Source organism: Saccopteryx bilineata, chromosome 6 (genome assembly GCF_036850765.1).
Source record: "Saccopteryx bilineata isolate mSacBil1 chromosome 6, mSacBil1_pri_phased_curated, whole genome shotgun sequence".
Taxonomy (NCBI): Eukaryota; Metazoa; Chordata; class Mammalia; order Chiroptera; family Emballonuridae; genus Saccopteryx; species Saccopteryx bilineata.
In genome coordinates, this window is record NC_089495.1 from 188,808,301 (window position 1) to 188,834,582 (window position 26,282).

At 44.1% G+C, this 26,282-nt stretch overlaps 1 long non-coding RNA gene across 2 annotated transcripts; it reads left to right on the top strand.

Annotated features, from left to right (window-relative positions):
- Nucleotides 1-35: 35 nt before the first annotated feature.
- On the top strand, nt 36-18,627 carry LOC136308672 (uncharacterized). Of its 2 annotated transcripts, none has more exons than XR_010726146.1 (3): nt 36-250; nt 5,630-6,201; nt 18,572-18,627. It is a non-coding gene; the product is annotated as an uncharacterized lncRNA (long non-coding RNA). The 2 variants fall into 2 exon arrangements; XR_010726145.1 differs by lacking the exon at nt 18,572-18,627 and adding an exon at nt 8,215-8,683.
- Nucleotides 18,628-26,282: the final 7,655 nt, after the last annotated feature.

Genomic DNA, 26,282 nt, shown 5'->3' on the forward strand with positions numbered 1-26,282 from the left:
GAGTCGCACGGCCTGCGCATGCTGGTGCCGGGCATGGGTCTCGGGTCCGTGTGACTGCCATGTCTCCCATCTGAGCTGTCACACGGAACTGCTGTCTTGTTGCAGGGACACAGCACAGCGGCTGGCATGGAGTAGATATCCCCGATGTCAGTTAGATGAATGAATGGATGTGCACCCTCCCTGGCATGAAGTTAATTTCTGAGAAGACCAAGGTCGTCTGAATTCCACCTTAAACAGGAAATAAAGCAAGGTAGGGCTTGGCAGGGGCGAGATAAGGCCTGGGGCCGACTGACGAGTGTTCGATTATAGAGCTGCAACTGTCCCCGGCGATGACACACACAGGGGCGCCATCTGCACGGTGCCTTTATCGGCGGTGGGGAAGAGTGGGCTCTGCAGCCAGACTCCTTCGCTTCCAACCCAGGTTTGCCCCTTACCAGCTGTGAGTTAAAGGTTCTGCGTCTCAAACCTCTCGTTTGTAAAATGGGAATAATGACAAGACCTCCATCACGGGCTGCTATGCAGAGGGTTTGGCCTGTGCTAAGCACCCGTTACACATCCTCCCCGCTTGTCCCTCAGCACTTCTTCTGAAGCGTTAGCTAATTTGATTCTTCTCAGCCCCCCCATAAAATGGCCCGCTATTGTGCCCAATAGTCTCAAGACTTTAGGGATCTCTTTCCTGCTCTTCCCATCATGCACTGCGTGGCGAGGCTAAACAACTTTAGTTCTCTGTGCCTCGGTTTCCTCGTAGATACAACCTCGATAGTCATACATCATTCTGGAGCCTTTGTTAGAACTGAAAGAGTTGTGGTCTGTAAACTGTTCGGCTCAGTGATTTCTCAGCAATGGTGGCTATTTTTATGAACATCTCTAATGACAAGGAACTGAGCAGCACACAGGTCGGGCACCGAGGTCCTAACAGTGCAGAATCCTCAGTCCTTTCCACGAGAACGGGGCCTCCTACGTATGCTGTGCCGACCGCTGGTGGGGCCGGAGTGGCATCAGTTGTGATATGGACAAAATTATTTCTTACTTTTAATAGTCATGTACTTATTTCCACAGCTTCTATCTGTGACAAGCAAAGCAGTCTATCATTTACTATAGTGACGTTAAGTGGGTTTTTTGTTCGTTTGTTTTTTATTGTAAATGTTGTTAAGTCTAAGTAGTGGGTTGATGTAAAGAAAAATGTGGAGTAAATACTAGACAAGGCAGGGACAGATACAGCGGAAATCGTGAAGCTCAGATGCGAAGCGCTGAGTGTGAGAGGCGCTGTGGTGGACCACATCTTGTGATTAAAATAGCCCAGCAAGACGGTCAAGGGGCCCCTGCGAGGGCTGCACACGGTGGCAGTTTGTGTGATTCCCCTGCGTTCCTTCTTCGTGAAGCCTTCCTCTCTCTGAGAACATGCTGACCTCGTCCTTCGTGGGTTTCCTAACCACAAGTTAGAACTACGTTGTCAACTCTTGGGCTCCAGTTTTCAGTCCTTCCTAATATCCCATGCATGCCATTACCTGTGGTGTGGTATGTGTGTGTGTGTGTGTGTGTGTGTGTGTGTGTGTGTGTGTTTGTGTAAGATATAGATTCTTGTGAACAAAGCTTATACTTCCTTTCCTTATTCACACTACCTGCTTCAGTAACGGACACACAGAAGAGGCTTAATCACCAGTTTCCCATGTGTTATGTGTATGCCTGAGTGTTTCTAGTCCTCCCAACGGCTTGGTAAGGTAGATATTGAGGCTTATAAAAATGATGTAAGCCCAAGTGCCAGTTGAACCCAGGTAACCCGAACTTCAAGCCTAGGTCTTAACTATTACACTCATTGCATCCACTTTTAAAAAAGTATCTTGGATAGATGAATGGAAGGAAGGAAGAAAGGAAGGAAGGAAGGAAGGAAGGAAGGAAGGAAGGAAGGAAGGAAGGAAGGAAGGAAGGAAGGGGAAAGGGAGGGAGAAAGGGAGGGAGGGAGGGAGGGAGGGAGGGAGGGAGGGAGGGAGAGAAGGAGGGGGGAGGGAGGAAGGGAGGGAGGGAGGGAGGGAAAGAAAGGAGGAACAGGAGAGGCATAAAGAGGCAGCCAGACTACCTTTGAGGCACCTATATAAGTTCCAGCTCTTAGGTTCTTCTATTAGTGTGTGAGCTAAGCATTGCACACACATTATTTTTCATCTTCAGATAAAGTCTCTGTTTAGAGAAAGGGTGATTGCCAATGTACTAGAGGTTTATTAAGACATTAGGTGTTAAGACCAACGACTCTAAAGTCAGACAGACTAGGATTCCCATCTTGGATCTGCCATTTAGAAGCTGAGTAGCCTTGGGCTGGTTTTTTATACTGCCTGGGCCTCAGTTTCCCCATCTGTAATGGGGATGATGATATCTACTCCACAGAGGCCCTAGAAGGATCCGGTGAGACCCTGTGTCCCCTGTGCCTGCTTTACGCCATGTTCTCAATGTGTGATCATTTTTCTTGTTGCTGTCATCATCCATAAAAGTTATAAGTCTCAGAACCAAACTATCAATCCAGCTCCACTTTAAGAGAGTGAGGAGGGTGTGAGCTGAAGTTGTACTTGAACATCAAGGACTAGAATTGGCAGAATAATGGCTCCCCAAAGAGGTCTATAGCCTAATCTCCAGAACCTAGAAGGGCAAAGGGGAATTACAGTTGCAGATAGAATCAAGGTTTCCCAGCAGCTGATGTAACCTAGAAAGACAATCTCGGATTATCCAGGTGGGCCCAATGTAATCAATCACAAGGGGTCTTAAAGTTGGAGAAGAAAGACAAAAGAGTCAGGGGAAATGTGACCGTAGAAGAAAGGCACAGAGACCCAGAGTGTTGCTGGCTTTGAAGCTGGAGGAAGGGGCCACAAGCTAAGGAATGCCAGCGGCCTCTGAGGCTGGAAATGGACAAGGCCAGGCAACGGCTGCTCCCCTAGAAGCTCCAGAAGGAGCGAGCCCTGCCAACACCGTGATTTCAGCCCAAGGAGGCCTGTGTTAGACGTCTGACCTCCAGAACTGCAAGTTAATAAGCGTCTATTGTTTTAAGATAATCCATTTGAGGCAATCTGTTGCACCAGCCGTAGGAAACTCGTATCTCCAGCGAAGAGCTGGACCCTGGCCTCAGATTTGTAAAGAAGTCAGAGGTCTTGACAACTTGCCTCATGGAGGCAGCTTTGTCGCACTCGCCCTCTGAACATAAAACTTAAGAGACAGTCACTGCTTCGGCTCCTCCGCCTCCCCTGCATGTGGGGACCATGTGCTCGCTCCGGGGCAGGGGGGTCTCTGCGGCCCACTGGGAGGAGCGGGCTTCTGGCCAGAGACAGACGCGTGATGGCCGTTAGGTGGGCCCCAGCCACCAGCAGGTTCCAGGAGGTAGCAGGTGGAAGTCATTCCCAGCTGAGCTGGGGGTGCTGACGTTTTTTTGCAAGGCCAGGAAGTGGCTTTCTAGTCTCCAAGTTCCAGGGCTCAGAGGAGTGATTGCTGTTATTTCCTTCAGAGAAGAGCTCTGGTTAAAACAGGAAACGAGGTGTCGGGCCAATTGCAGCTGACAGACATCAGGGCACCAATGTTTCTCCTTTTCCTTTGCGAGTCTGGCGGGGCTCATCAAGGGCGGAAGAAGAGGCAGACTCTCCGAGTCTGGTCCTGCTATAAACGGGTATTTCCTCGCCTTTTTTGGGTCAGCTGTTCCGCTCCCATCGTTTAAAGGGCAGTATAACATACATACAATGCCCAGGTCTTCGGGGTTTTGTTCTCAGTGTACAATTATATACAACTCTAGAATTAATGTCCCCCCAAAACAAATTATAGAATGTGTTTCTTACACCAGACATTCTCCTCTCCTCACCCTTTTCTAGGCAGCATCAACGCCACCATCCACCCCCGCCAGAGCAACTACTGATCTGCTTTCTGTTGCTGTAGATAAGATTAGTCTTTCTAGAATCTTATATAAATGGCATGTGCTCCTTTGTGTGTGTGTGTGTGTGTTTCTTTCCATTGATTTTAGAGAGAGAGAGAAAGAAGCACCAACTCATTGTTCCACTTAGTTATACACTCATTGGTTGCTTCTCTTCTGTGCCCTGACTGAGGATCAAACTCATAACCTCAGCATGCAGGGACAACATTCTACCTATTGAACCACCCAGCCAAGGCAGCGTCTGTATTTTATTTTTTCACTTGGCATAATTTTGAGATTCATCCATGCTGTTGCACATATCACTAGTTCATTCCATTTTATTACCAAACAGTATTCTATTCTGTGGGCGTACCTACTTCTACAAGTCTTTTATCAGACTCATAGACAGAACAGACTGACCGTTGCCAGAGGGGTGAGGGTTCCAGGATGGGTGTGAAGGGATTGAGAAGGACAGATTGGTGGTAATAAAAATAGTCACAGGATGTAAAGTACAGCCTAGGAAAGACAGTCAGCAATATTGTAACAACCATGTATGGTGCCGGGTGGTACTGAAACCATTGGGAGACCACTTTGTAAAGTATAGGATTGTCTCTAACAGCTATGCTGTCACCTGAAACCAACACAGAATAATGTTGCAAAGGGGAAAAAAAAAGTCTGTTTTGTGGTTGAGATGTTGCCAGTTTGTGGCTGTTACAAATGAAACTGCTATAAACATTCTCCTATAAGTCTCTGTGTGGACTTATTTGTTTTCATTTCTCTTGGGTTATACCCAAGAGAAAATAGAGTGTATAAGAAACAGTCATACAATTCTCCAAAGCCAATGTACTTCCTTCAGCCATTAAATAACCATAGTAAACGTTCGCATTGCTTGTTCTGTCACCAACGTTCCCTACTGTGTTTTTTGGGTTTCAGTTATTGGGCAATTCTATGAATTTATTATATATTTCATTGTGGTTCTAAATTGCATTTCCCTGGTGACTAAAGATGATAAGCACCTTTTCATGTGCTTGTTGGCCATTCCTACATTTTCTTTTATGAAGTGTCCTAGTCTTCTACCCATTTTACAAGTGTGCGCGTTTGCCTTTTTTATTATTATCTCTAGGACACCTTTGTATACTCGGGGTACAAGTTCTTATCACATAGATGTGTAGCAAAAATTCTCTCTCAACCTGAGGCGCATCCATTTCTTAATCATGTCTTTGGATGAGCAGAAACTTAATGTTGTCCAGTGTATTCGTTTTACAGTTCCTGCTTTGTGTGCCCCAAGAAATCTTTGCCTAGCCCAAGTTTTCAAAGGTATTCTTCATTGTTTTCTTCTCGAAGATGTCTTGTTCTGTTATATTTAGGTCTCTCGTCCATCTCAGGTTTATTTTTGTGTTTGGAGTTAGTGTAGGAGAATGAACCAACAAATTCCACAGCCAGTACCTGGGAGATATGAGCACGATTGGCCCTAAGATCAGGGTCTACTTCTGGATTCTACTTTTTCTTTACATATAAACAGATAGGGCCAGATAGTGAATATTCCGGGCATATGGTCCACATAACTTTGCCTTTGTAATGTGAAAGCAACCACAGATAATCTATAAACACAAGGGCATGGCTATGGGCCAACAAAACTATTTATGGAAAGTGACATTTAAATTTCATATAATTTTTACATTTCAGAAAATATTATTCTTCTTTTGATTTTTTATTTATTTTTATTTATTTTTTTATTTTTTTTGCCAGATATAAATGTAAAAGTCATTTTTAGCTTGTGGGCGATACGAAAACAAACAGCAGCCAGATTTGACCGGCAGCCTCCGACCAGAGCTTGCCAAATCCTGGGCAACTCAGCAAGACAAACATTCAACAAACAGGAGGACACGCTGTGATAACAGCGGGAAAGTAAAGAGCTGTGTTCTGTGGCTGAGAGAATAATAGGCGGTGGATAATCTACTTTGGGGGAGATCAAAAGGAATTATAGCTAAACCACAATGAGAGACCACTTCACACCCATTAGGATGGCTATTATTTCTATCAAAGCAAAGAACAAGTGTTGGTGAAGAAGTGGAGAAATTGGAACCTTTGTGCACTGCTGGTGGGAGTGTAAAGATGGTGCAGCCACTGTGGAAGACAATGAAAAGTTAAACAGAGAATTACCATGTGATTGAGCAATTCTACTTCGAGGTACCTACCCAAAGAACAAAAGCCCAGACTCAGATGTGTCCACGCCGATGCTCATAGCAGCACTGTTCACACTAGCTGAAAAGGAGAAGCAACCCAGATGCCTGTCAACAGATGAATGAATAAACAAACAGGTGTGTACATATAATGGAATATTATTCGGACATGAAAAAGAATGAAATTCTGCCACATGCTACAATGTGGATGAAACTTGAAAGCATTACATTAAATGAAGTAAGCCAGACACAAAGGGATAAATAGCGTGTGATTCTGTTTGTATGAAGAACCTAGAATAGGAAAATTCAAAGAAACTAATGTTCAAAAGAGAAGGGCTGGGAGGTAGGGGGAATGAAGAGTTATTAGTGGGTATAGTTTTTGTTTGGAGTGATGAAAATTTTTTAGGAATTGATAGTGGTGATGGTTGCACAACATTGGAAATAAACTGAGTGTCACTGAATTATATCTTTAGTAGTGGTTTAACTGGTCGATTTTGTGTACATTTTACCACAATAAATAAAAAATAAAAAAGGAACTGTAACAAAACATTACACTTAGTACAGAGCCTGACAGAATCATACTATTATATATTGATCCATTTACTCTTTACAACACCATGAAATAGACACTGTTATTATTATGATACCCATTTTATAGATGAGAAGAGTGAGGCACTAACAGTTTTGATAACTTGCAAAGTCACTCAGCTAGTGAATCACAGAAACCAAGGTTCAAACCCCAGCAGCCTGGCTCTGGGGTCTGAACTTTCAGTTACCATGCTGCACTCTCTCTCAAAAGCAGAGATTCTCAACACTAGAGTTTCCTGGGAATATTTAAAAATCACCCCCATCCAGGGAGCACTTGGTTAAATCAGAACCTCTGGGGGCGGGACAGGCACCCACAGGTGCAGAAGCTCCCCAGGCACTTCCCATGGGCAGCCAAGGTTGGAAAGAGCTGCCTCAGCCCTGGCCAGATGGCTTGGTTGGTTGGAGCATCATACACATACGCAAAGGTTGTGGGTTCAATCCCTGGTCAGGGCACATACAGGAACAGATCAATGTTTCTGTCTTGCTTGCTCTCTTTCTCTAAAATCAATAAATAGATTTTATATATATGAAAGAAAGAGGGAAAAGAGCTACCTCAAAGGGCAAGTTTCTCTCAGAGGATAATAAATCCACAATGACCTTGAAAATAAACAGCAGTGACGTGTTTTTACCAAACCACTTAGGTCTCTTCCTGCATGAAAATAATGACACGCATCCTGATAGCCATGATAGTTAATATTTATTGAGCAATTATGCCCCAAGCATGACACTAAATGCTTCTAATACTTCACCTCCATTCATGTTCATGATGATCTTGGGAAGCAAATGCCATCATCCCCATTTTACAGGTGAGGCAAATGAGGCCTAAAGGGAATGAATTGCTTGCTCGAGGCCACACTGGTGTGATGTACAGTAGGGGCTGCCCAGGCACTTGCTATTCAAGCTCCCTTCCCAGTAAAGCTCATCAAGGGTGTCCCAGACAGGAACAGTGACAAAGGATGTGACCTACCCGCCTCTGGTTGGTTTGGTTTGGTTTTCTGCACGTGTCCACCTAGGGTGAGGCCCCTCGGTCATCCCCACCATTTGGTATTAATAGATTGAGTCAGTACCTTGAAGGGAACTCTGAGAATGAGGCTTGTGAATGCTTCTGAATAATCTTACTCTGGGGTGAAGAGGAGGTGAGGTGGGGAGCACTTTGTTGGGTAAAATTAATGAATTATCCAATAAGTAGATTTATAAGGCCTCCGATCCAGGGAAGAAGTGAGTGTGTATGTGTGTGTGTGTGTGTGTGTGTGTGTGTGTGTGTGTGTGTTTTTCTAGGTCTGGGTCATGTCCACAGCTGGGAGCAGACCTGTCTGGAGAGAAGGGGTCACTCCCAGGGGACACAATATAATAGAAAAGTCTCTTGACTTTTCCATTTGGGATTCCCAATTCTGAAAGCCCAAGACCATGTTTTGCTTATTCTTAACTCTGACTCTAGACCAGGCATGGCCAACATACGGCCCGCGGGCCAAATCTGGCCCGTGTAATGAGTTTATGCAGCCCGTGATTAAATTTTTTTTTTTTTACTTTTTATTTATTTATTTTTTATTTATTCATTTTTAGAGGGGAGAGAGAGAGAGGAGAGCGAGACAGAGAGAGAAGGGGAGAAGAACTGGAAGCATCAACTCCCATATGTGCCTTGACCAGGCAAGCCCAGGGTTTCGAACCGGTGACCTCAGCATTTCCAGGTCGACGCTTTATCCACTGCGCCACCACAGATCAGACCCGTGATTAAATTTTTAATATTCTTCGCTACTTTAAAAATCTCAGCTACTCAGAAGCAGAAGCGTCTTTGATTATTGGAAATCGAGATATTTAATAAGATAGTGATACATGGAAAAGAATTCCACGTGTGACTAATCTAGTGTTAACTTCCAATAATTGGTCGAATGGATTCACGATACTTCTTTATTTTTTTTTAAAAATTCCAGGCCCTGGCCGGTTGGCTCAGTGGTAGAGCGTCAGCCTGGCGTGCAGAAGTCCCGGGATTCGATTCCCGGCCAGGGCACACAGGAGAAGTGCCCATCTGCTTCTCCACCCCTCCCCCTCTCCTTCCTCTCTGTCTCCCCTCCCGCAGCCAAGGCTCCATTGGAGCAAAGATGGCCCAGGCGCTGGGGATGGCTTCTTGGCCTCTGCCCCAGGTGCTAGAGTGGCTCTGGTCGCGACAGAGCGACGCCCCAGATGGGCAGAGCATCGCCCCCTGGTGGGCATGCCGGGTGGATCCCGGTCGGGCTCGTGTGGGTGTCTGTCTCCCTGTTTCCAGCTTCAGAAAAGTACAAAAAATAAATAAATAAATAAATAAATAAATAAATAAATAAATAAATAAATAAATGTCCATTATAAAGATTTACAACTTTTGTACTCTTCTGTACTTGATATGAACTGTTTGACATTTAGCGGCAATGTGAAACCCCCATTCCTTTAGGCAGTTTGCCTGTGTGCACCCAAGGTCAAACAATTTGTTACTTCTGTGATCAAGTGTGCTGAATCAAGTGGCATTGAAGCATAGAAAATAGCTGCAGTTGATAACTGAAAACGAGTCAGGCTGTTTGTGAAACGAAATAATTGTTTTATTTGCAATATAACCCCTTCAAGCTCATTCTATTAATTATATATTGTTTCGATTGATTGTGATAGTTTGGATATTTATATGGTATGTAATTATATTTTTATTAAAATTTACTCACATTTATTCATAAACAAGTTACATAATAAAATTTTGTTTACTTAAACGAATTGGTTTTGTATTTAACATTTTTTAATTTTAATATTTCATCCGGCCTGTGAAAAAAAGTTTTCTTTCTCATCTGGCCCAGGGGCAAAAACTGTTGGCCACGCCTGCTCTAGACCATTGTCTGGCAGGCAAGACAGCTGCTCATTAAAATGTCTGGAACAAATGGATATGTACACTGAAGGAGACGGAGGGCTGCCTGGCAGAGGAGGCATTTGAACTGAGACCCCTGGTAGAACACCTGTTAACGAATGGAAAGGATCAGGAATGTTCCAAAGAAAGAAAAATCCACATTCCAAGTTCAGCTTAAGTTTTTCTTGTATTCCTTGTCACCATAACTGATGAAAAAAAAATGAAACTTAAAGAGGTTCAATGATTTTTGTCAATTGCCTTCCATCTAGAAAGTACCGGAACTTGGACTTGAACTTGAGTCCCCAGACTTTTCTCCCAGTTTTTTTTTGACTGGACACTAGCAAACAGACAATCAGAGGAAAATACAAAGTAAATAGATTATGTTTCATGGCAACACAAGGACCCCAACCATTACTGCCAATGACAATAATCATAACAACAGCATTTATTAAGAGCTTACTATGTGCTGGGTACTGGTCTGTGCATTTGAAATGCATTAGCTCAATAGATCTTCACCCAAAATCCTATGGCCTGGAAGCTTTATCATCCCGATTTTGTAGTCAAAGAAACGGGGTGCTGAAGCATTAGCAAGCCTCAGTTTACCCATCTAATAAGAAACAGAACAGAAGCTCAAGACGCAGAAGCTTAGCCCCCGTGCTTAGGGCCTGTCAGACAATTCAGCCGCAGCCCTGGGCAGACTGGCCTTGGCTGTCACCAAGGTAATGATAATAGTTATTATTATTACACCCTCCTTTCTGGGCCTCTTAATGTTTCTATTTTAAGAGAATTTTCACAGCTCTTTGACAAAATTTTCCACTTTTCAAAACCAGGTGTTTAGATGTCATGTGTCGGGGTGATGGAAATTTTTCTAGTCACAAGCTGTGAAAACATAATCAGTAGATAGCCACAAAGAATATGAACAGGACTGCAGAGGAGATTATTATCAACTCAGGGTCAACACCCCCTATGCACCTTCCCCAGACCTGAACGGCGCCTGGTCAGGAAGCTGGGAGGGAGGGCTTCTCCCCACCCTGGGGCTTCTTCCTTACCTGGGGCTTCTCCCTAACCTGGGGCTTCTCCCCACCCTGGGGCTTCTCCCCAACCTGGTGCTTCTCCCCACCCTGGGGCTTCTCCCTAACCTGGGGCTTCTCCCTAACCTGGAACTTCTCTCCATCCTGGGGCTTCTCTTCATATGGAGAAAGCCCAACTCCTAAAGTTTCTGGCCTCCCTCTGCTCTTTACCTACTCCACTCCAGGAGAGGAGCGCTTGCTCTGTCTGGCAGGTAAATTTGAGGAGAATAGGCTAGTGTGCTCGCAGAGGAGGGAGTAGACGTGGTTGCGCAGGGGAGTAGACTGCGGAGCTCAGGTCCTCTGCTCCTGTGTTGGAACTGGAGGAACCATTTAACTCTGAGGTCAGTGTTGGAAACCCTCTCTCCCTCTGTGCCTCTCTCCCCCTTTTCTTCCCTCCCTTCCTCTCCCTCTTTCTTTCTTCATTCTCAGTTCCCCATCTGTGAGTTACTCCATGTCAGTCCATTGAACTTTTGTCAGCACAAATTAGCCAGAGATGGTTACCTCTGCAACAGAAAAATGCCCACATGACTGTCTACAGATGGATGGTAAGAATTAGAACTTTAGGTTCAACGCCTTTATCAACAGGTGGGACATTGATGAGGAGACTTTTAAATCTGGGGTCAAGAAAACCTTTGTGGCTTGATGATTAAGAGCACAGGCTCTTGAGTCAGCCCAATCCTAGATATAAAACCCAGGTCTGCCATTTGTTGGTTATTGATTGATGGGGGGCCACATTACTCAACTTTCCAAGCCTTGGGTCATCATCTGTGACTATAGGATAAGAATAGTACCTGGCTCCTAGACTTCCTCATGCAGGGAAATGCATAATAACCTTTGGCTGTGATTTGAGTTATTCTTCTAAATTTCTTCTGAGAAGTCACGCAAAACAGGAATGTAAATTGCCAGATAGAGGCTGAGCAGGAAGGCACTAATGAAGCCCTTTCTCCAAAGGGGATGTTGATTTCAGAGGCCCAGTGGGGGAAGCTCAACCAGCTGTTTTCCAGGAAATCAGCTACTTAACCCGGGTGAGCTCTAAATTTTAATGATTAGGCGATGTCAAAGGACTGGCAAGAGAAGAACACAAGCGAGAACGGTGTGAAACCCCATCCATACTAAGGTCTCTAAGGAGAAGTCAGAACCCTGAGTTTGGAGCTGTTTCCCATCTCTGCTGGGGAAAATATCAAAACTATCATCAGGATTCTATGGATAGCTATGAAATGAAATTAATAGTCAATATCAGACAACTACCAAGACTCATTAGGATCTTGGAAACAGTAACATGTAAATGATTAATCCGTACCCAGGGCTCAGGGCTTTTGCACTGGAAGTTTCTTCTTCTGGAAAAGTTCTCTCCTTCACTGTACACCTCAATCTTCTCATCTCAGCTCAAATGTCACCTCCTCCAGGAAGTCTTCCTAGGTCTCTCTAATGGGGCAATACTCTCCGAGTGTTGTCTACGTTTCCCTCCCAGCAATACCAAGCTTGTAATGAGATGTTTCTGTGATTGCTAGATTGGTAACTTTGCCCAAGTAGACTGTGAGTTCCAGGTGGCCAGAGAGCATGTCTGGTGTATTCACTACTGTAGGTCAGGGTAAACTGGTTCCAAACCCAAGATAGAAACTCTCAATATCTTTATTGATTTAGTGACTTTGGTAAGTTTCTTTTAACTATCATTCATTCACTCGTTCAACAAGGATTTAAATCTTCAGCACGTGCTATTCAATGATGAACACCATCACGAGTTCATTCAATTAATTATTAATTAATTAATAATCTATGAGTTCTTGCTATCTGCCAGGCACTGGCAGGAGCAATGAGAGTACAGCCATGACAAAGAGAGACATAAAGCCCCACCCTGATGGAACGTGTAGGGGGAAGAAGCATCAACAAATACATAAATATATGTCCAAGGACTTATCATTGCTTTGGAGAAAAATAAGCATGGGGATGGCGGGTCGGGGAACAATGTTACAGGGAGATTCTGAAGAAGGCGAAATTGAGCAGAGACTGCCCCAAGTGAGAGAGCACAGCATGGGACGTCTGGGAGGCCACTCCAGAAAGAGAGCAGCAGGCACAAAGGCTCCGAGGCATATGTTTTGTTTTGTTTTGTTTTTTCTTGTATTTTTCTGAAGTGAGAAGCGGGGAGGCAGAGACAGACTCCAGCACGCACCTGACCGGGATCCACCTGGCATACCCACCAGGGAGTGATACTCTGCCCATCTGGGGCATTGCTCCACTGCAACTGGAGCCATTCTAGCACCCAAGGAGGAAGCCATGGAGCCATTCTCAGCACCCAAGCCAACTTTGCTCCAGTGGGCCTTGGCTGTGGGAGTAGAAGAGAGAGAAAGAGAGAAAAGAGAGGAGGAAGGGTGGAGAAGCAGATGGGCGCTTCTCCTGTGTGCCCTGGCCGGGAATCGAACCCGGGACTTCCACATGCCGGGCCGATGTTCTACCACTGAGCCAACCAGCCAGGGCCGGCATATGTTCTTGGCTCAAGCATCCAGAGTGAAGTAAGAAAGGAAAAGAGGGTCAGGTGAGTGAGGTGATCAGAGAGGGGGAGATGGGTACGGATCACTTAAGGACTTCAGACTTTGCTCTGAGATGGGGAGTCATTGAGAAGGTCTGGGACAAGATGTGGCATTTAAAATTATTTTCAGCCCTGGCCGGTTGGCTCAGTGGTAGAGCGTCGGCCTGGCGTGCGGGGGACCCGGGTTCGATTCCCGGCCAGGGCACATAGGAGAAGCGCCCATTTGCTTCTCCACCCCCCTCCTCCTTCCTCTCTCTCTCTCTTCCCCTCCCACAGCCAAGGCTCCATTGGAGCAAAGATGGCCCGGGCGCTGGGGATGGCTCCTTGGCCTCTGCCCCAGGCGTTAGAGTGGCTCTGGTTGCGGCAGAGCGACCCCCCGGAGGGGCAGAGCATCTCCCCCTGGTGGGCAGAGCGTCTCCCCTGGTGGGCGTGCCGGGTGGATCCCGGTCGGGCGCATGCGGGAGTCTGTCTGACTGTCTCTCCCCGTTTCCAGCTTCAGAAAAATACAAATAAATAAATAAATAAAATTATTTTCGAATAACCTCGCTCTGGAAACTAGCTGGAAAGAGGCACAGGGGGTGTCTAGGGACAGTAGAGAAGCTCCAGGCAACCCTCGTGTTGGCTGGACCAGGGCAGGAGCAGGTGTCAGGCCCCTGACAGGAGCACTGAAGGCACTGCAGGACTGAGTGTGGAACGTGAGGGGGAGGGGCAGCAGGGAGGAGCCCGAGACGTTTCACCTGAACTACTGAACTGGATGGAGTGGCCCAGGGACGAGGGAGGGGGTGATGGTGGGTAGGGCAGGAATTGGGTTTGGACATGTGACACTTGAAACTATTTTTATACACTCAAATGGAGATACTGACAGACAGACACAGTCCTTGCCCTCTGGGTACCTGTTCTAGTGGTAGCATAATGCTCATCTAGTAACAAATGCCATGAAGGTAATGTGATGGTGAATGGCAACCAGGTTGTAGGTGATTGGGCATGACCTTTGTGAGAAGGTGTCGTAAAAGCCAAGGCCCGGGACAGGGGACAGCACAGACAAGTCCCTGAGGAAGGAAGGAGCTTAGCAAGTTTAAGGAACAGAAAGGCCAATGGGGGTGGGACAGAAGAAGAGGGACAACAGGAGGAGACAGGGTGAGGTGGCTGACGCTACCCTCGTCACCTGATGACGTCAGGATGGCTTCCCAGCAGCCTGGGTTTCACGTCAATGAGGGGAAGCCATCCAGAGGTTTTAAGAAGGGAGAATGCTGTCATCTGGTTTCCATTTTTTTTAAAAGTAACTTGTAGAATGGATTAGCATGAGAGGGAGACTCAGGAAAATGGGGTGGGAGTCTATTACAGTTATCCAGCCAAAATATGACATTGACTCAAATGGTCGAGGAGATGGAATAAATCAGAGGGATGTGGGACTTGTGTTGGAGGCACAGATGGCAGGACATGCTGGCTGGTTGACGGGATTAGAGAAAGAAGAACCCAGGATGCCACTGAAGTGGTCAGGGGCTCCCAGGAGCTAAGGAAGAAAAATGGCAGGAGAAGAACCCACATTTTCTTTGGTTACTTTTAAGTCTAAAATTAATGAGCAAACCAGGAGATGTATATTGGCACTTTTTTTTAATATTAGCAAACTATGTATATTACAGACAGAATAGTGGCCAAATCGGAAGTATCTAGTGACACATCTAAGCAAGCAGTACCCGAAAGTCCCTCTGTGACAGTCATTATTCCCTCCCCAAGGTCACCAAGGACCTAGCCTCTCACGAGAGAAGTGTTAGTGGCATTTTTAAACTTTTGATTAAGAGATAATAATCAGAAGTAAGTGTGGAGTATTGGCTCATGTAATTCTCAGAAAAATACCTCATTTGTGTTTTCTTTTAGACTGAATAATTTTTTTTGTCTGTAATGTTGAGGTTGGAGTGTTTTGTCTTTTTCTCTGACTTCCCATGGCGAGGTGCTAATGTGGAGGTTGGGTGGTGAACTCTCACCTGACCGGGGTTCCGGCTCCTTTTTTCCACCCTGAGTCACAGGGCCACCAACCTACCACCTGGGGGTAGGTGCAAACCTGCTCTGGGCAGTGACCACGCCCTCTCCGCCGGGCCCGCCCCCTTGGGGCTCTTCTTCCTGGTCCAGCCCAGACAGATGGCTCTTCTCAAGCATCCCTGACAGTTTCTAGTTTTTGCAGCCAACTTCATTCTGTCCTGAAAATTCATTTCCCCTCCCTCCTTCTCTCTCTTTTTCTCTCTTCCTTCCTCTCTCCCTCCTTCCTTCTCATTATTCCTGTGATGATTATTTCTTCTGGAAAAATTCTGCTCGCAGTTGGTCTCCCCAAATCTCCAAATCCCAGCAGATGAAACGGGCTGCTATGACCAGGAATCAGCAGACATGCCACACGTGGAGCGCACGCGCTCTGGCTCTGCAGCCCCACCCACCCCACAGGAGGCGCCGGGACACCTGGAACAAAAGCTTCATCTCTCAGTCCTTGTTTACTTCTCAGGAGACCCTGCACCCGCGGACTGATTCTTACCGAGCTGTTTCGCCTCCTTGGCTCTGCACACGTGTTTTCCTATATAATATTAAACAGTAACCTTTGAGTCTCCCACATCTGTTATGCTGGGGACTTACAGACCACATTTCCAAACATGCACAAGCACACACACGCATATGGGATGCCAATCTGTCCTGGCTGACTCCTGGGGTGGGGGGCTGGGGGATCCCTTTTAACCTTTTTACTTTTAATTTGTCCCTTTCTCCTTTTTCAAACACCTTAACTGAGATATAATTTACATGCCACAAAATTCACCCGTTTTAAGTGTGCCATTCAACGGTTTTCGGTTTATTTATGCAGTTGCGTATTGGCTGTTTCCTTTTGAAGATGGAGACATGGGGTGAACATTTTGCCTACCAGCGCCTCCTCCCCATTTGGAAAGGAGACCTCTAATCGCCCAGGGCAGATTCTGTTTCACCCCCCAACACAGTCCCCCTCATTCATTACACCCTTTACGACTCACTTCCTGCCTTTGGATTCTGAGAGGCTCCGCCTGCTCCTTAGGAACCCTGTTGGTTAGTTTTTACACTGTCAAAAAGTTGCTTTTGTGTTGCGGGGGTTTTCTGTGCGTTTGTTTTTGTTAGTGTTCGGAGTCTTCAGCTTTTTACCTTCTCTTCTGGGCTAATCGGAGAGGCTTGAGGGTATCTTTGTGCCCTTAGAGACACACAGAAATCTTTGGTATCTAGAGCTAAGCTGAACCATTCATAGCATTCTGATTCTTGAGACTGGTAAAAAAAAAAAAAAAAAAAAAAGAAAAAGAAAAAAGAAAAAGAAAGGAAGATATTTAGAAATAGTAAGCGCCGACGCCTAGAACATTTTCTTGATATTAAAATCTTAATCTATAGTTGGCTTTGATGTCTCTGAGCCACCGTGTCCTCATTGAAAAGCCGAAATTCACTCAGATTTGCCCAAAAATTGCAAGAGATAATTCATGTGAAAACACCTAGAACACAATCAATTTTTTTAAAATCTACAAATGTTCATTTCATATGCACCTTAAAGAAATTCACCAATGATATAAGAATTCTGTTTCTGTCCAGGTACATTAATAAAAGCATCGTGCCTGCTGTTGGCAAAGCGTGTGCCACGTTAGCCACTCACTCCCCAGGAGGTAATGGGGCTTGCTGCGTGCTCAGCACTGGGGACTGAATGGTGGCTAGGCAGATGTAGTCAGGAGGGGGCAAGACAGATGTTCAACATATAGCCGAGCAAATAAATAAGTACAAAGTGTATAAGGATTGTGGCAGAAATTCTTCTGGTGTGTTGTGTGAGTGTAAAACCATTTAAAAGAATGTATATATATATATTTTGCTACTAAATTTATAACTACAGGCATAGAAAAAAATTCTGGAATAATCCACAAGAAATTGATTACAGGGATTTCTTTTGGTTGATAGGAACCGAAAGGTAGATAGGCGAATGTCTTCTACTTCTCATCCTGTAACTTTCTGTACCATTTAAAGCTTCTCCCTATCAGCAAGTATTTTTATTATTTGTTTATTTGCTTGTTTAACAGTCAGTAGGGCTTCTCTGAGAGTCCATTTGTATTTTCTTCATTTGGTTTTTCTCTATTAAAACACAATGCCTATTATTTAAAAGGAATAAATGATTAACTGCTTAAAATATTTAACCTGTCATGCTAAACCAGTTAAATGGTTAATATAATATTATTACACTTAAAAAGACAAAGGTCATCCACGCTAGTGCAAGAATTCATCGACCCACACCAAATTGTTACCAGACAGCAGGGGCCCACAAAGTTTACCCAGACTATAACACTTGCGTGCAGCAAGCATTTATTGAGCACTGACTGTGTACCAAGGCATTGTTCTGGGCACTGGTCGATAAAACAAAGTCCTGAACTTTATATATAAATATATAATAAAGTAAGTGCTATGAAAAAAAAAATTGAAGCAGAGCTGGATGCCGAGTGACCAGGGGAGATGGATGGTGCCTTTTCTTCATGGTACAGAATACATTTTGTAGTTGCAGCCACTATAGAGGAAAACCTGGTGGCCTGCCTGAGGAGGTGGCATTTCAGCTGCTATCTGGATGAAGGCAAAGATGGAGTGAGCTGTGCAGGCATATGAGAGTAGAACGTTTTCTCTCAGAAGGACCAGTGATGGCCCTGAGATGGGAGAACTAGAAACCAGGAGAGCTTAGCAGTGAGCAGGGTGACGGTTAGAATGCCCCGCCTTGCTGTCAGTGTTCGAAACATTTCAGACTGTCACACTTTTTTTTTTCCAATTAAAATTAAACACTGATAGCTTTATTGTCTTTGTGTGTACAGGACTCAGATTATGTGGTTCTGGACATTGCTTCTCTTTTTTAGAAATTTAATAAAAATAGCCAATGTGAGCAAGACATATCAGAGAAACAGAGGTATATCTTTATGTATCAATAAGTTTAAACTTTTTATAGATGTATTAAATTCGCAGACTTTACATTTTTCTCTCTTATTCTAACAGTTTCACATAAAATGTATGTGTCTTTTATTATTACAATACATGCCCATTTCTAGTCACTGAAAATTAAATTAGTAAATAAAAATTATTTCAAGGTCCTAAAGGAGGAATCTGAGACACCTTGTGTTTAGCCTACTTAGGGTGCTTACCAGTAGGAGGGGCATTATGATAGGTGAGTGAAACCAGCCACTGCTTCATCTAATAGGAAGAAAAAAATAAGTCTTTGCTCACTGTCTAATCGTGTATCTTAGAAAGCACTTCCCACTATAGTCCTCTCCTATAGAATGAAGTGCTGGCTATTAATTTACCAAAAGTACTTGATTCATTCTCTCTCTCTCATATTTTCAGTCTAACTCTGTGAACTCTTATGAAAATAACTGCTTTGTAACCAATCATTTTCACAATCACTGGCTCAGCACTGAATGAATATTCTCTTCTTTCTTCATACAGGATCCTGTGGGTGGGTTGACCTAGCAGAGTAGTTCCCAACCAGAGGCAAATACAACCCCCCTTCCAGGGGACATTTGGCAGCACTGGGACATGTTTTTGCTTGTCATGACGATGGAAGAGATGCTAGAACCAAGTACAATGGGGTAAGATTGGAAGGCAAATTCAACCTGGGCCATAACTATAGGTGTATTCATTCTGCTGTAAGACTTGAGAGAGTTCTGAGGTCCTTGGTTTAATTTAATCAACAATGAGTTCATCTGCATGTGGCATTCAGCAGCACGGACACCTCCTCCTCCTCACCCCAGCCTTCAGATCAATGGGAAACAAAAGGAAGGCCCGCTCCATTCAAGCAGTCTCAATGATTCTCAAATAGACGTGGGAGCAGTTGTGAGCCATTTAAAATGTACATGATGAAAAGGCATACTTATTAACATTGTAAACATTCTATGAAAGTACAAGGGAACCTTTATGAAGAATATCCAAGTGGTGTGTGTGTGTGTGTGTGTGTGTGTGTGTGTGTGTGTGTAAAATAGCCCTTTGTATTATGCAATGTTCACATGTCTATAAAACAAAATTGAACAGAACAGCCTAGAAGAATGCAATTTCCAAGCCTAGGAATGATGCTGTTAAAACATTACTCTTCAGTTTAACACTCAGAAAATTAAGTTGCTCACACGAAGACCAGTTCGACCCACAGAAAGTACGCTGAACCCAATCTGAAGCAACCGTCAGAAGGGATGCAAGAGAAAGCTAATTGAACACTGAGTTTTTGAAGTTCTCAAAGAATGACCCAGGTTTTTTTTCTTGAAAACATCAACAGCAGCAGCTTGGCAGGAAGCAGGAATTGGACAAGGGGAGGGATGGAAACCCGCCCTCCAAATTGGAAGAAAAACATCCAGTGAGGAACAGTAAAGTTTGAAATCACTGTGCGTTACATTATTCCTCATTCAAATAGCCTCCAGCCTTAAGCAGGGCAAAGCCCACAGTCATTCACCAAAAAGTGTCCTGTAGGCGGAAGGACCCACCCTCTGGGAGGAAAGCAGAGCCTCTTATCTCCCCATTCCTCTCTCTCCCTGCTATCTGCCTGCTATCTGCAGGTTTGGCAATCCCCTTCAGTGTTCCAAAGGCCAATGAAACTGCAGTCTCCAATGAGGGTACTCAGCCAAATACAGTCACTGCTTAACTGTATCTTTCTCTTTCTAAGCCCTTTGACCCACTGATTTCAAGTTTCTCTTTAATAGGCCAGCGAGGTCGGACTCCAGCCAAATAAAGGAATGGAAAGGCAAGCTGGAAACCCGCACGGGGCAGGTTTCACGAAGAGGAGAGAGCAGTCTGAGGCTGTTCACCTAGATCCGCAGGCCTCCCTCCAGCCTACAAAAGCAAGAGGCAGGAAACTACCAGTGATAATCGAATGAGCTCAGCCGTCCTGGAGTTCGTTTAAAGGGGGGAGGGGGTGGGGGTTGGGAATATAGGCATTCTGCCCAGGGAACCTAGAGAGAGAGAAAACCTCTCTCCTAAAATCCCTGAGGTTTGTTGCCAGTGATTCATTCAGTTAAGGACCTGACCAAAAAAAAAAAAAAGTTGCTGAACTGGTTTAGCTGTTTCAGCTGGTTACTACCAAAAGAAGTCAACAGAACGTTAGCATTTCCGTCACCTGTAACTTGGACATTATTTTCAAGTCAATATTTATCATTTCAATGCTGTTCCATTGCCGTCTTTGCAGTGGATTGATTGACACATAGTCTCGGATGAAGTCGACTCCATAGCAACAAGCGTGGAGAGGCTGCGCTTCCACTGAGCTGTCCTTTCTGCGGCCCCTGGGAGGGGGTGGGGAGAACCGGTGACTCTCGCCATCGCGACTTGGCAGTTATCTTGTCAGATTGCAGTTGAATTGAGGGCACTGGTCTTCCTTTGCCCTCTGGACTACTCGAGTGGGTGGAGATTGCTACTGACCACTTCTCGATGCATTCGACTCACGGGGCCTTTTTCTTTCTCTCTTCATTCAGGAAGTGGGGAGCTGGCCCTGACATTCTTTCTGCTCCAATGATATAAACAAATTGCAGAGGAAGTCAAGTCAAACTTTCCCTTGCTTCCTTTGTTCTCCCAAGGAGCAGAGCCAATTTTTTTTTTTTTTTTTTTTTTTTGGATGCCTTTTTATGATTACTTTTAGCTGGAGAGGCAGAAAACCCCCTGATTAAGAAAAAAAAAATACTCCTAAACTGATTTCCCCCCCCCTCAAAAAAGCAGAAATGCTTTAGAAGTTTGTTTTTGTTTAAGACTTTGCAAGTCAAATCACTCCTTTGACGTTGCCCAGTTACCTAATTGTTGTTCTTTCCTTTGAATTTCAACCAGAAGAGCAAGAATGAGCTTTGCATAGACAATGGCTAACCGTGGACCAAAGCCTCTGGTGCCCTCAGCCACAGCTGAGAAGACCTAAAAGTCATGATTCAATAAGGTGCCGATATAGGGCATGCACCAGACAGAAAGGAAACAGTTTACCTGTGTCATCTCTGCTCCAAAGAAAAATCACACATAATTAAGCCCTTCTCACTAGAGGAGGCTGCTTGTAGCTTTATCACCAGCTTGTAAGATTTTTATCTCTGGGTTTCACTGATGGCTCTGAGAGTGAACACTTTCAAACCAGAGCCACCTGATAATCCAGGTGACACGCTTACCACGCCTGTTGTAGTCATCTAATAAAAGACGCTCTGCACTGCGTAACTAAAGGAAAACAGGATGGAGGTACATAACAAATATTTGTAGGGTGGCCCCAAGATGGCTTCCCAGATTAGATGTTCTGTTATGTTAATCCTGCCACAAGAAATACAGATGTGACAGCCACATGGATATTTACATGCCTCCCTTGCTTGCCCTCAACTTTCCCTCAGTACATGGGTGAGTAGGCAACTTAGAACACAGTCCTATTTTCCTCTGAAGCTGGTTAGAGTTCAAATACAGGCTCAGGATACTTACTGAGTCTTTGTGTTCCCTTCTGTAAAATGGGGATACATTGTAACATAACCGTACTTTCTTGTGGGTTAGAAACAATATACATGGAAAGACAGAGATAAAGAGATATCTCTCACTTAGCCCCATGTGTGGCATATGTCAGGTTCTCAATTAAAGGTAGTTTTGATTATTAAAATTTGGAACACCGTGTGACTTCTGGATGAGGAAAAGCTAGCATTGGTAGAATCTGAGCTTTATAGTATTTGCAAAGTATCTCTTAAGTCAGAACATGTTAGTTCAGTCATGATTGCCTCCTCCCTCTTTATCTATAAATACATATGTGCTGTAGATATTTATAGACTAATAGGCATATAAGATCATTTATGCAAGTTATAATTGACTGTATAATTATTGACCAAACAGTGGGGGAAGGGAAAATGGGAGAGTCTCAAAGCTGAGACTCTCAGCTTTATATTATATTCTCTTTATATTATACTTTATATTCAGCTTTATATTATACTCTCACATTGTATATTATATTCATTACACTGTCTAGTTATTTGTCTTCATGCTCCTCACTGTTGATTCTTTTCCAGCACACATTTCCCTTGAACAACATCAGATGAGAAAGTGATTTCATTTCATCACAGGGGAGACAGAGGGACAAGCAGAAAACAACAAGGCCACGACTTGCTTGGAGGCCTCCAAGGCATTCGGGCCAGTGTTAGAAGACGTGTGCACCTCCACACCCATGACTGTTTTTGAAGCTTTGATGTAGAAACATGCAATCCTTCCAATGCCCCTGAATTTCTGTAAAGCAAACAGAGCACTCATGCATTGTTGCGACTTCCATACATTTGTAGAAGTCAACAATTGCCTTCGGCAAACTTGATCAAACCTACTCAGTGGCAGGCTCTAGGATACAAAAAGAAGTAGTCATCAGAGGTAGCTTGCCCCATGGGAAAAGTAGCCACACACGGGCAGGACCAGAGAAGCAGGGACACCATCACAGTCCCTTCTTGCCTGCTAAAGGAAACAACCAGAAAATTCAGAGAAGTGATTTTTAATTTTAACATACACATACATTTTTGTCTCTTTGAGAAGCATAACTTTAGTTTTCATATAGTTTTATTTTTATTTTAATTTTCAGTTGGGTACAGGTCCCAGAATACTGTGCATTATAGTTCAGAAAATACTCCTCTCCCACCCTTTCTTTGGATGGAATATATTTCCCTGCCTGACTGATATTGGACTTGGCCATGTGATTCTGTCGGCTAATAGGCTGTTAGCAAGCATGATGCAAGCCAAGCCTTGATATGCATTTGCACAGTGGGCCTTGCTGTTCTGCATGTCCCGCATTCCCATGGAAACCATATGCCTGCTCACGCAAAGAGGATGAAAGAGCTTGACCAGGTGGTAACAGTGGATAGAGCGTCAGACTAGGATGCCGAGGACCCAGGTTCGAGACCTCGAGGTCCTCAGCTTGAGCGCGGGCTCATCTGGTTTGAACAGAACTCATCAGCTTGGACCCAAGGTCGCTGGCTTGAGCAAGGGGTTACTTGGTCTGCTGAAGACCCACGGTCAAGGCACATGAGAAAGCAATCAACGAACAACTAAGGTGTCACAGCGAAAAACTGATGATTGATGCTTCTCATCTCTCTCTGTTCCTATTTATCCCTCTCTCTGACTCTCTCTCTGTCCCTGTAAAAAAAAAAAAAAAAAAAAAAAGGATGAAAGATACCCAGGGCAGACCTGGATGCAACCCACAACAGGAAGCCCAGCCTAGTTTTAGATCATCTGAAAACCTTCCAACCTGCAGATGCTTTTGTGAGACTAAATGATTACTGTTTGAAGCCATTGAGTTTTGGGGTGATTTGTTACGTGGCATTATTATGGAAATAGCTGACTGATATAGGCCACATCATACTTATAGGTCTTAATCTGTCCATGGGTATGCCAATACAGATACTAAGTTAGGAAAGAAAAAAGTAAATTTAATTTAAAAAGTACTTCAACACTTGCCTTACTGATTTAACTTTGCTATGTAAATCAAGGTCAATTATAGCCTTTCATTTACTAAATGAAACTTGAGGCCCATAAGTGTGTAAATGAAGCAGCAGCATGTGGTTAAAGAATAAGAGAGATCTGAGGTATTCATTTATTTATTCAGTACTAGATAAAGCCTTCATTCTACAAATGGTTCATTCAAAAACATTTTTTCCATTAAAATAGATTAATTATGCTCTTTTGAGCTAGACCTTGAAAATATGGTGCTGAGTGTTAATAGCTGACCCTGATCAAGTGCTTACCATAGACCAGACACTGTTCTTCGTGCTTTGTCTACATCAATTTATTTAACCCTCAGAACTTAATGTGCTAGCGACTATGGTTACCCTCGTTTTACCAATGAGAAAATTGAGGAGTCAAGAGGGTAAGTGATTAACTTACCCAAGCTTCCACAACTGGTAAGGGACAAAGCTGGGACCTGAGCCCAGGCTGCCTTGTTTCAGAGCCCACACACTCTTCCCCACCATCATTAAGATATAGACATGCTAAATTTTTGTTGATGGGAAATTTACAGAGCAAAAGGGGCAGCACCTTTAAATGAGAAGGCAAATCAGTCATTACAAACCATGGGCAAGACTATGATTGAAAAGAACAGGAAACAATGGTTAAGAATAGTAGGGAAGACCTGTTTTAGACAGGTGGCCAGAGAAGGCTTTTCAAGGGATTGTCTCAAGGATAAATACGATCAGACGAAAAATGGCCGAGAGAGAGAAGACTATTCCGAACAGAAAGAGCAGGGAAGTTGATCTTGAGGCGGCACCCAGGTTGGTATGTTTTAGGAACTGAAAAATGGCTTCAGTGAGGCTGAGGGGCGAGTGTCTCTCACTCACTGCCACAGAACAGGGGTTGGTCAACAAATTTTCTGTAAAAATGCCGAAGAGTAAATACGTTCGGCTCCGCAGGCCATGTGGTCTCTGTCACAGTTGTTCACATCTGACACTGCAGCATGGGAGCAGCCATACACAATAAGTAAATGGATAAGCATGTGAACATTCCAATAAAACTGTATATATGGGCACTGAAATTTCAATTTCATTGTGACAATTCCACAAATATCAAGTATGTGTGTGAAGACACACAGCCTACTCAGCACCTTTCCAACATATCAGGTAAAGTTATATTTGATGTAGCTTGACCTTGGAACTCTGGGGAGTTCTCTGTCAAAATACAGCATATAGGTTATGCCAGTAAAAGCAAGAGATAATTTTGGATGAAAGTAATGAATAGGCAATTGAGTTATTGAATCATTGGATTAATCAAAATTCTCCAGGGGAAAAAAAAAAAAAAAGACCCATAGACTATACATGTACATGTACAGGAAGAGATTTATTGTAAGGGACCTGGCTCACGCAATTAGGGAGCCTGAGAAGCCCCCCGATCTGCCATCTGTAAGATGGAGACCCAGAAAAGGCAGGGGTATAATTCAGTCCCAATCTGAAAGTTTTAGACCCAGGAGTGCCGAGATCAGGAAAATATCAACATCAAAATTCAAGTAGTCAGGCAAGAAGGGCCACATTCTTCCTTCCTCTGGTTTGTGTTCTTTTTTTTTCTTTTCCTTTTTGTATTTCTCTGAAGTTGGAAACGGGCAGTCAGACAGACTCCCGCATGCGCCCCACCGGGATCCACCCGGCAGGCCCACCAGGGGGCGATGTGCTGCCCATCTGGGGCGTTGCTCTGCCACAATCAGAGCCATTCCAGCGCCTGAGGCAGAGGCCACAGAGCCATCCTCGGGCCCGGGCAATCGCTGGTCCAATGGAGCCTCGGCTGCGGGAGGGGAAGAGAGAGACAGAGAGGAAGGAGAGGGGGAGGGGTGGAGAAGCAGATGGGCGCTTCTCCTGTGTGCCCTGGCCGGGAATCGAACCCGGGACTCCTGCACGCCAGGCCGACGCTCTACCACTGAGCCAACCGGCCAGGGCCTGCTTTGTGTTCTAATCAGGCCCTCGACAGATTGGATGATGCTCACCCACACCGGGGAGGGCACACTGCTTTACCAAAGTCCCCTGATTCAAAGGTTCATTTCATCTGGAAACACCCTCCCAGAAATAACATTAAACCAATTTCTGGGCGAACTGTGATTTAGTCAGGTTGACACATAAAATTAACTATTACCATAGTCTGATTAGTAAAAAAGAGTAAACGATATATTCACTCAGGAAAAAGCAGTAATGTTCTCACTGAAATATGAGCATTGACCAAGATAACATATAATCACACCCCATCCTTTACAAAGGAGATATAACACAACAAAGCCAGGAATACATGAATGGGTATCATCATTCATTCAAAGAGTATTTAAGGTTCAACGCTGTCTAAGAAAACTTGAATTGCTTGAAATCTTAGCGGTCATGTATGAAAAAATTTGACAGTTGTTTTCCCAAATTTGACAAAACAATCTTAAAAATTTATATCCCCTAACCAGTAATGAATTGAGGAATCAAAAGAAAGCATTCTAAATTGGCAGTAATAAAAAAAAAAATATTTAATCAGTCCTGATGTTGGAAAGACTAACTTCTCTAAGTGTCTCTATATAAAAAATCCAAAATCGTTGTCATAGTAACAGTGCATCAAAAAGTATGCAGCTAAAATACACAGAAAAAAAGTATGACAGGAAAATCAGATAGTTAGTTAATTAAAAAATAAGATGTATATGGAGGATTTTTTTTAACTTGAGTGATATTTTTCAGCTTTTAAAATT